Raw genomic sequence first — 11,185 nt, 5'->3', positions numbered from 1 at the left:
CGGTTAAAGAAAGTCATTGCAGAAAATAAGTGGCTGGAATTGCAAAAGTGAGCTAAAATCGTTGACATTTATATGAGGCTAAAATCCTGTCTGGATTATTGTGATCAAAACTAACGTTCAGCAACTGAAACTAAATTCAGAAATTACAAATCGTGAATTTTAATTGGAGATACTCAAAACTGACAGCTTTTTGAAATGATCGGGTAGGACAGAAATGACAAGGAAAAAGGTGCTTGTTTTTTAAACTCTGCATGTAACTCCTGAAGCTGTAACCACAAACTATGCTGTTATTTTTGTGAGTGAATTCCATTGCTGACTAGTCAGACAGCTAATAGGTTTCCAGAGAGCTGCATACGGTGTGTATTTGTGTACAGAAGAACTCAGTTAAGGAAAATGGCCCGATTTGGCTTCAGTTGTTATTATATTGAAAGTAAAGGGACTGACATTACACATACAGGTATTTAGATGCTTTTCTTGCACTGCAGCATTCAGCCACTGGGTCAGCGGTGACAAAATATGTATACAAGTGTATGTAGTGTTCTCTCAAGTACATGTAAGTGATATAAACAGTAATATTTCTGTGCTAGTACTGCATTTTCTTAAAACTGAGTTCAATTTGAAGCTGATTTCGCCTCAGATTAGAACTTCTTCCGAAGTCTCATTCCAAGATGCAATAATACGCAGAAACTATATACTTGTTTTTAAATTTCCTAAAAAATCTTTTTGGCTTTTTTTTTTTTTTTTTTTTTTTTTTTTTAGCCATGGTGTGTGTGGCGCATATCCATTTGAGTAAGCAGCAGCAGAGAGTAACACTGCTGGAAGGAAACCTGCTGTAGTTCATTTCACAGCTTGATGCTGCTAGGTATACCTGAGGCTAACAAATGGCAAACAAACTAAAAATGCATGTGTTTAATGTTACTGAAGTTGAACAATTAAATTTCACCTTGCTTTCAAGGTAAAATCCATCAGGGATTTGGAAGGTCCCTGTTAATGGGGGCAAATAAAGACTAGTCTGCTGTGTCTGTGGAAGGTTGGAGGTTGGATACCGAGTGGTCAGGAACAGGGACTCGGAAGCCTTTGTGTACGGAGAAGGAAATTCAGATGAAGCTGAAGGAGACGAGGCTCCAGGGTTTGGAAGACATGAGCAGGAAGGTAGGTAGGCATGTGTGGGATGGATTTTGTGGGGACCTTTGTGATCTGAATGACTATAAATGGTTTTAAAAACACAGGATGTGTTATACAGACAGGAAGTTGCACAGGGTTGGATCCATTTCTGTATTAGATCGTATAATCAACATATGTTTAAAAAGTTATTAAACATACTGTCATCTTTTTCCCCCCTTGCACCTCTGTGAAAATACCTGGATGGTACTGGGTGAAGAATGAATTTAATATAGTGAATATTGCACTCAGATATAGATTTGTATGTCTTACTGTTGCAAGAATGGGCTCAAAACACAGTTTGCAAGCTGGTTGTGAAAGAACTTACCTAATGTGCAAGGTCTGGTTTTAAATTGAGGAAGAACATTACTAAAAATTCTGAGTAAACAAAATATTGTGGAGTTGGGGAAGTGTTTTCGTGATACTGGATGAGCATCGTATAACATACTCTTTTAGCAAAAGGTAAGGAAAATGTGGAATCTTATTTGCTACTGCGCTGTTGGTTTTTTTTTTCCCCTGAGGTTAAATTTTCCCCATTGATAGAAGAGTAGATTTTGAGTCTTTAGTGAAAATGTATACAGTCTTATGGCACCTGTAATAATTAGTATTCAGTTGATGAGGACACATTATATTACTCCTTTCTGTTAAGGAGGGCAATTTTGATTGTGACAGCCAGTCTGAGAGTTAAAACTTACTTCCCAAGGAGCTGAAGACCTGCTTTTTTTAAAAGTTGAATTACACAGCGTCTGAATTGTTGAAGCCGAAAGAGAGGTGCCATCCCATCCTTATTCTTTTTTTGTTGTTTTATTCTTTGGCAATCAGATTTCACGCCCCTAAACAGATAAGCACTGCCAGACAGTTGTAGCCTTTGTCCTGTTTCTGCAGCAGTGTCCCGTCAGGGACTGTCCAGTTTATTTCATTGTGATCGAGCAGGATCCTACAAATAATGATAACTATTTAAGTGTGCTCCCATTTTCCTTAAGTGAGATGTAGTAATTTTGGGGGAAACTTAGGTTTATGTCTTCAGTTTGTAAATTCTCTAGCTAACAGACCCCCTTTGCGATTTGCGTGCAGGTGTGTTTAGCATCTACCCCAAGCAGGGTGAAGGTGTTTTCTTTCTTACCTGACTAGCTTAGTAGTAATGAATACTGAACTGGGCATCAGGGCGAGGTTATTGGTGACAGTGAAAACTGGAAATTAGATTTATTGGGTTTTTTTGGTTCTTTTATCTGCCATGCTCTTTCAGAAGGTGCTTTTAGCTAAAGGTGCAGATGCTGGTTTTATGACTACAACTCGTGATACCCAGGTCCAGGCATGGAAAGAACATGGGACTGAAGGTTGGTGTTCACCATGCCAGAAATGGTGAGACCAGGCTGAAGAAGCCTCAAAATGTTACAGGCGAATACAGATCTGTTTGTCTGTTCTGCAATCCAAGGGCAGTATCTGACTTTAAATCCAGTTTTGTTGTGTTTATGGAGAGGAAGAGGAGTAGTAGACATAAATTGTTAAAGGTCTGTTGTTTTTTAGAACAGTCAAAAAATGAGGATTTTTGGTTGCTTCTTGCTTCCCCTCCTTTATTTAACACGGCTGCAGGAGCTTTGGCATTGGTGAGTTGACTTAGTCTTCTGTAAAAGGTTTAAAAAAAGAAAAGGGAGGGTGGAAAGCTCTGTGTGTGTGTGTGTGTCCATTCCAGTAACATCAGGTTCTGAGCAAATAAACAGTAGGTTTCAATTGTCTGCTGCTAATTATCACCCAAATTTGATTTGCACACTCTTCAAAGGGTCTCATATCTTTCCATTTAGTTATTTGTTTCAGTGTGATGAATCTTTAATTCAAACCAAACGTGGGTCAATTTCCAACTGGAAAAAAAAATGTGAGGAATGTGTTTATCCGCGGTCATATCAGTGTCGCTCTTTAGTTTTCTATATGTGGTGGTTTGTGGCCTCGGTGGGGAGGTGAATTTGTGTCAGTCTGTGAATTGGCTTTGCCTGCAGGTATGTGAAGGGTTTGGTGAGTTGTAGAAGGGCTTAAATAATTGTGCTTAATGGGATGGTTCTGGTGGGCCTGGAGTAATCAGGGGAAGTTTGAAAGTTAAACAGATGTAACCAAATCTCTATGTGACTACATTTTCCCCTCCCTGAGATATTATTTCCCTTATGCAACATCGGGTCAGTTGGTCCTTTACATGCACATTTTTTCTACTCCAGTAATTATCGTTTTAATCTTTATAGGCAGGCTGTTTGCTCCTCTGTAGTGATGCACCCTACAGTCTCTGAGGGCATTGAAATAATGGGCGCATGCCTTTCCTCTACCAAAAGCATGAACTGCAAACTGTAGGCCTATAGTGAGAAAACAGGGCAAATAAAGAAACGTCTCATGCAGTGATTGACCAAGTAGATGTTGAGCACTGTCTTAGAAATGTTGCAGTGAGTGCTGTGTCATCTGGACATTGTCCTGGGCAATCGGCTGTAGGTGACCCTGCTTGAGCAGGGGCGTTGGACAAGATGACCTCCAGCGGTCCCTTCCAACCTCAACCATTCTGTGCCAGTAATATTCAGCAGAAATTGTGAAGAAAGGGTATTAAGGCATGCAGTACTAAATGTAGCTGGTTTCACCAACTGCAGCTTTGAATTGCACCTTTTGGGTCACACAGGTGATGGCTGTATTGAAAAATATATTGGTTTCAGTTCTTCCTGAATAGAGTGAAAGAATGAATATAATATATTGTCAGAAACTTTTTAAAAGATTGTTACCAGTCAAATGCTTAGTATTTTAGAAAGAAACAGAATTATAGGTTCCTCTATCGCTATTTATCCTGCTTAAGGGAGCATATTTTTAATTTTTATGCTCTCATAGATCAAGTGCTGAGAACATGCCCTGTGCACGTTGTCATACAGTGCATTCGTGTGCTTACACACACTCACCACACTCGGACCTTTTGGATCTGCAATTACCCATGGCTGTCAGCTTTTTAATTACATGACTGCCTGTGCGCAGGGCAGCACAGGTACCTTGTGCTGCAGTCAGGTCTATCTCAAGGCTTGTCTACGTGCTGTGTAAGAATTACACCAAGCCTAATGAGGCCAAAGGCTCATCTGAACAGTGTCTGTCGCCTGGGTAAGAGCCTGTCCCCTAGCAGAACGCCTAGCATCAATTCACACTTCCTCAGCTTCCTCCAAGAGCCAAGTTTCCTCTTCCAGCTGACTGCTGGGGGGGGGGGGGAGCACCCATCTCCCAGTCCCTGGGTACTCCCAGTACCAGTCCTTGTGAAGCCAGAATAGCAACTGGCAGGAAAGTTGATGTCATCTTTAGCAGAGTTGGCTCTTGAGTATTTAGCAAATGCCACAGCTACTGATGCTTTGTTGGGCAATCTGCTGCAGGCAGCTATACGCCGCTATATGCTGTAGCTCCTGGCAGTCGTTCATAAAGCATTCACTGGATGGGGTGAATGCTCTTCGTTCTAACAGACCTTGCCCGTTTTCACTGTTACGCATACTCGATGTCCATCCTCATCCACAGTCTCTGCCTGCTTTCCAGCCTGTTACCCACTGCAGCTGCTGGCTTCCTCCTTGGGAGCAGTCAGGGTCTCCTCCTTCAGCCCACGGTGAGAGCAGCGCTGGCAGCTGCTTGCCCAGTGCACATGGCAGACTTTGAAGGTCCTTGTTCAGGCATTCGAGCCTCTGCTTTTCCTGTGCCTGGAAATCAGTCTTTGTGATAAAAAAATTATTATTTATTTAGTGCCTTTGTGCTGTAGTGGATGCAGCCAAAGCACAGCCTGCCATCCAGCTGGCTAGGCACTTGGCAGCCGCAGCAGGGAAAAGGGTAAATCCAATCACGGAACTGCCGCCTGGAACGGTGGTAGCGACATCGTTAGCCAGCCCTGGTAATTGCTAACAGCCATTCACAGCTGCATGGAGTTTTGGTACAGATTCTTGCAGAAAACTGTATCCGAGACCGTGTGCTCCTGTTTCCTCTCCTGCGTGTAGGAACGTATGGCCCTGCCAGGCTCAGGGTGCTGCAAACTGGCACCGCGTGGCACCGGCCACGTGCTGATGTTGTGGCTGCCGAGGTGGTTGGGGTGCCTGGCTGTGCTGCGCCTGATGCAGGGGTCTGGCCTCCCTTCCCCTCAGCCAGGTGAGTGCCTTTCTGCTTACATCCCTTCTACCTCTGGGTAACATGTTTTTAGGAGTCCGTTTTGTTTTGTTTTGTTTTGGTTTTATTTTCCCAAGAGAAGAAGGTGCTGGGGGCAGGTAAACACTCAAATCTGGGTAAAAGCTAATATTTACTCTGCAGACCCTTTTTTTTTTTTTTCCTGCATTTTGACTACTTTTCAGAAAGAAATAGCAGGTACATGTTCTGTAAGCAGACAGACACAATAGTACTGCAAAGTGTGAATTTCTCCCAGCTGTCTTAATGGAGTGTTGATTTTAAAACCTAATTTCACTGCTGCTTGCCATGCAATTAACACCCAGTTATTACATTTGGTTAGTTCAGCTGAGTGGTACCACACTTTGTGTCAGGGTGGGTGTCAATATGGACACTTGAATCAAAACATCCGTTTGAAGATAAGTGACTAGTCAAAGAGCAAACGAGCGCTGAGGCTGTGGAAGCAGGAATGAGCCAGGAAAACCTGGTAATATTGTAGCTCTATTAAAATTAATTTGAATAAAACATTAATTTCCGTTTGCTAAAGAAAACAAACAAACAAAAAAAAAAACCCAAAACACAGCAAAGAGAGTTAAGAAAAAAAAACAAACCACAAACCCAAACAAGCAAACCAAAAAATACAGCAGAGAGTTAAAAGGCAGGAAATTAAAAAAATGTTTCCATGGGTTTACAAAGTTATCAAATAAAAGGGAACCAGACCAAACAGCAGCTGCTGCAGAGGTGAATCAGGTACCTCCATGTAAACTTGAAATACAGGAGGACAGGACAGCTAATGAGACAAAGGTAAGCATCAAGTGAGGTCAAACCCCTTTTATTAAGAATGTAACTCTTCCAGAATGGTAACAGAATAGTAGCTACTGTCTTGTGCAACAGCAATGGGATTTACTCGTACAAGGTTTTGAAACCTGGAGCGCAGCGAGGTGAAAAAGCCCACCCTGACGGAGGATGCTCTGCGCTTGTTAATGAGAAAACAATTTGTAAAAGTTAAAACTTTCGGGGTAGTCTAAGATCTAACCGTTCTTCCCAGCAGCGATCTCCTAAGCTGCTTCTCTGGATCTCCTGTGGATGCACCGACGGCCCGCGCTGGTAAGACAAAACCAGCGGTTCTGGCCGCTCGGGATGGATCCGGTAGGACAGGAACCGAGTCCCAAACCTGCTGGAGCTTTCCGGGCAGGGGAAAGATACTTACTCAGGGTGTAAAATGTCCGTATACTGTCAATTCCCGGGCGGCCGCGGTTTGCCCCTCACTTTCACGACTCTCCACGAGGTGGAGGAAGCGGCTCGTGCTCCGGCGCGTGCGGGGGGCGCGGGGCTCGGCCCGGTGCGGGGGCGGCCTCGGGGGGCTCCGGGAGACCGCTCCGGGATCCGCCGGGGCTGGCTCCGGGAGACCGCTCCGGGATCCGCCGGGGCTGGCTCCGGGAGACCGCTCCGGGATCCGCCGGGGCTGGCTCCGGGAGCGGCCCGCTGCGATCCCGGCGGCGGGTCGGCTCCCAGAGCTCAGCATCCCTGCGGAGCTGCGGCTCTTTGTGAACGAGGTACAAGCAGGAGAAATAACAGCAGTGTCTGTGGTTAAAATCCTGCAGCTTCTCCGAGGTGTCTGCTAAGGGCCCGGGTTGGTGAGCGGGTTTTGTTGGCTGCGGTGGGGTTTGGGAGAACCCACCTTGCCCCATTAGCCCCAGCTTTCCAGTGCCTCAGTCCTGGCTTTTCAGTCTTTGCAGCTCCTAAAAATCAAACCCCGTGTAATTTGTGATTTCCTTTCCTTGTCTCAAACCCCGCTTGATTTTTATGTTTGCCTGTGATGAAACAGGTCAGCCCAAAATAGAAAATACTGGTTAGTTTTAAAATTCAATTTAGTTAATACCTGTTGGAAAAAAGATCTGCTAATACCTGTGTGTGCATGACATGGCACCGCTTCTGTTTCAGCATCTTGGGGCAGGTCATGTGGGTTATTTCTCAAGGTGCTGAAGTGTGTTTGCAGTGGTACTGAGGATGTTTCCGAGTTGCACAGGGCTAACTCGATTGTATCAAGATGAAAAGTCATTGGAATGGGATATTATTAAGGTAATTTATAAGAAGTGAACTCGGGAGTAGAACTGAAAATGGAAATAGTACATTGCTTGGAAAGGAGTCTTGAGGAGCCGTTACATTCTTGATACATAATCCTCTATGCCTATAGCATTCTTGCAGAAGTTTGTGTAATGGTGTAGTTCTGGTCTTGCACAAAGGGTTGTTTTGCTTCCCTTTAGCCCAAACATTTTCTGAGCTGCTTGTTTCTGTGTTCCCACAAGCATCGTGTTGCCATAAATGAAGCATCTGTGAGCTTCAGTGTGAGGTTAGAAAGAAGCGGGAGACTGGGGGGGGTGGGGGTGGGTGTGTGCAGACTTGATGAATGGTGTTGCCATCAGTGAAAATGTTCATAAACAATTGAATTTAGTAGCTCAAACTGGGACCAGTACCCTGATACAGGAAGATCTGTGTCTTGGTTTGCAACAGAATTTTTTTCCAGTGTAATTCATTATCTTGATTGTTGGTTCCCTTCTTCATAAAGATGCTATCATTTCTACTATTTCTAAAAAACTTATCAGGCCTTCTTTTATTTGCTGGTGGCTCAGGCTGACTGAAGAAAAAAAAAATATCTTTAAAACATGTGGTGAAGTGAAAAATGCACTGAAATTTCACTTCAGTGCTCTGGCCAAATCTGTCTTGTGGGAGTTGCTACTCCAGCCTGCTCTGTGCTGGAGAGCCATTTCTCTCATCTTCACCTGTGCTGCAGAGTTGTGCTTCCTCTTATGCTGAGGCCAAACACATCCTGAGAAAAAAAACGGCTTTGTTTGCCAAACATGCAGCTGATGACACATGTATTTATGCTCCCTGGCAAACTAAGTTAAACAAACAGGGACTAAGTTGGGCAGACGTTATAGGAGGTAATACCTCATTTTAACTCAGCTGTGAGCAGTTCATTCTCCTTTCCAATTATGGCATCCCTATGCATCACTTCCCCAAGAGAGGAGTATTCTGGGGGAAAAAAAATTACAGCACGTAAAGTCTTGAAAGAGCAGTAACTGTGCAGTGGGGGACAGTAGCTGGAATGAAGGGTCTGAGCACATGTACATCTGTCTCATTTTGTTAAAAGCATGGTTGTTTCTACCTCAGATATTAAACTGTTAAATTAATTCCTGAAAACTCAGTCTCTCGGTTCACAGTGTGCCTGAATTCAAGCCGCTAACATCAGGTTCTGAGCAAATAAACAGTAGGTTTCAATTGTCTGCTGCTAATTATCACCCAAATTTGATTTGCACGCTCTTCAAAGGGTCTCATATCTTTCCATTTAGTTATTTGTTTCAGTGTGATGAATCTTTAATTCAAACCAAACGTGGGTCAATTTCCAACTGGAAAAAAAAAATGTGAGGAATGTGTTTATCCGCGGTCATATCAGTGTCGCTCTTTAGTTTTCTATATGTGGTGGTTTGTGGCCTCGGTGGGGAGGTGAATTTGTGTCAGTCTGTGAATTGGCTTTGCCTGCAGGTATGTGAAGGGTTTGGTGAGTTGTAGAAGGGCTTAAATAATTGTGCTTAATGGGATGGTTCTGGTGGGCTTTAGGGTAAGGAGTACAAGTCCTGAAGTCACACAGACACAGAAAAATCTTGCTAGACTTCAATTCCCATCCTACCTATAAAAAGATGTCTGTGCTAGGATGAAATGGAGAGGTAGGATAACACAATCTAGACTTTTTTTTTTTTCCTACTGCATTGAATCTCAACTTAAAAAATGTGTATATTGGATTTTACACAGGCTGCTTGGTTGGCACTGTGACCCTCTGCCACGTGCACAGCCATAACATTTCAGTCACAGAACTGAAGGAATTGTGGAGGGGTTTTTTTTTGGTTTTTTTTTTTTAAATAAACTGAAAGCACCAAATGTAAACGAGGGTTAAAGCAACAAGAAAATGTCATTGTAATAAATACCACATGCGATCACGATTTACGAAGCAGACAATAAAGGCTAATTTATAAAGAGAAATCCTTATATTCTCTTTCATGTGGCTGAAGGCAGCATCATTTCTGGCTGTCTTTACTGGAGATTTATTCAAAGATTTAACACCCTCTTCTGTTTTTCTTCTCCTGGAAGCCTGGAGGAGGATACTTCATTAACTTGCTATTCTTTAGATTCATGTCTGACCTCTGTTTTCTTTTAATGTGGAGGTAGTTGGTAGGAGGTTTAGATTTTTTCCATCAAAGAATGCTTTCAAAAGATTTCTGTAATATGATGTAGCATTTCCTACATGTATTTATTTTTTTATAGCGACTGGAGTAAATGGACCTTATTTTAGGTAAGCCTGTGAATACTGGAAAACCCCTCCTCAAATTCTGTATGTTGTCTTTTGATACTTTCAGGATTGGTTATTTAGCATCTCAGCAAAAGAAGAACCTCTTTTGGTTTGGTGCCCAAACAGTCAGCTAAGTCTGAACTGGTGACCTAATGTAAAAACTTTTGCTGCTGTCAGTGGAAGAAAGATTTGAACTCTGTGGCAAGTATTTCTTACACTTCACTGTTTTGGTCTTCTGTCAGTCACAATTAAAATCAAGGTCCTTCTGAAGTAGAGCTGTAATTACAAAATTAATATCATGTGCTTTTTTACTGTGGCTGTATCTATAAGATGCATCTCAACAGGGTTTGATACAGTGAATTCTTCTTTGCCAGATGGAAACTTTTCTGTTTGTCTGCATCGGTGTTTCTGGGTTCCAGTGCTATGTGACTGGCTAGTGTCCATTGTATTTTTACAGTTTATTTTCTGTCCTGCCACATCCAATCCAAGTAGTTGTATGTTTTCTTCCTACAATGGAAGCAGAGTATGTGCTGGTAGAATCGGTATAGCATACAAGACACATTAGGATGTGTAAAAGTTTTACGTTTGGATTGTCTCAATATTTCTTGACAAAGGTGGGGGATCTTACTTATTTAACAAAAACAAAAGTAATAATAGACATTGGGACAAGTACTTGCCGGTCATGATAGGAGTGGGATAAATCTTCAGGCAGGGGCATTCAGATTCATAAATGTATTTCATGCAGATTCTGTGGGTGTTTTGTAAGGTTTGGTTGTGATGTAGTAGGCACTCTTCTTTCCTAGTATCTGTGGCTAGTCTGCTTAGGTGATGAACAGCATCATGAAAAAGACTTTGCCCTTCTATATTCTCAGGGCCTTCAGATAATTTCTAAAATTATTTGCCTCTGTTAGAGTAAAGCCCTAAAGGAATGGTTACCTCTGTGCAGAGGTTCTGACAGTGGGTGATGGTGGGCTCTGTTAAGTTCTTCAATGATTTAGCCGTAATCTTCATAATACTTGGAGATCCCTTAAAAAGGTGAATGCTCAGATTTTACTGACGGAACTTCTGTCTACAGGTTAGCTGCCTGGAGCTATATTGTACCATATAAAGCACAATACCCTTGCTAAAATACCTTGGAATCATGCTGTTGTGTGGGAGGGTCTCTGTTCCCATTCTTCTTCCACCAAAGACTCCGAGCTGAGACTCTGGGAACCTGTGAATGTGATGGGTACTCTTTGAAATCACCAGTTCTGAATGAACACACGGGCTTTCTCTTGAGCTGTCACATAGCGGTAACTGGCATCCTTCAGGATTTGCATTGCGTGTGCTTGTTTCACGGTTCTTTGTAGTCTAGAATTTCCCTTTAAATTTTTGAATTGAAAATTCAGAGAAAAAAGGGCTTGAAGATGGGCTCCAACTTGTGTAACTTCCCAGCTAAGAGAAAAAACACAGAAGAACCCCCTAACCATGCAATTTTCTGACTTTCGGATCGCCTCCTGTATCCGGCTCTAAGTGCAACCATCCCTGTGA

The sequence above is a fragment of the Falco punctatus genome (genome assembly GCF_963210335.1).
Source record: "Falco punctatus genome assembly, chromosome: 12".
Taxonomy (NCBI): Eukaryota; Metazoa; Chordata; class Aves; order Falconiformes; family Falconidae; genus Falco; species Falco punctatus.
Note: the sequence above shows the minus strand (reverse complement) of the source record.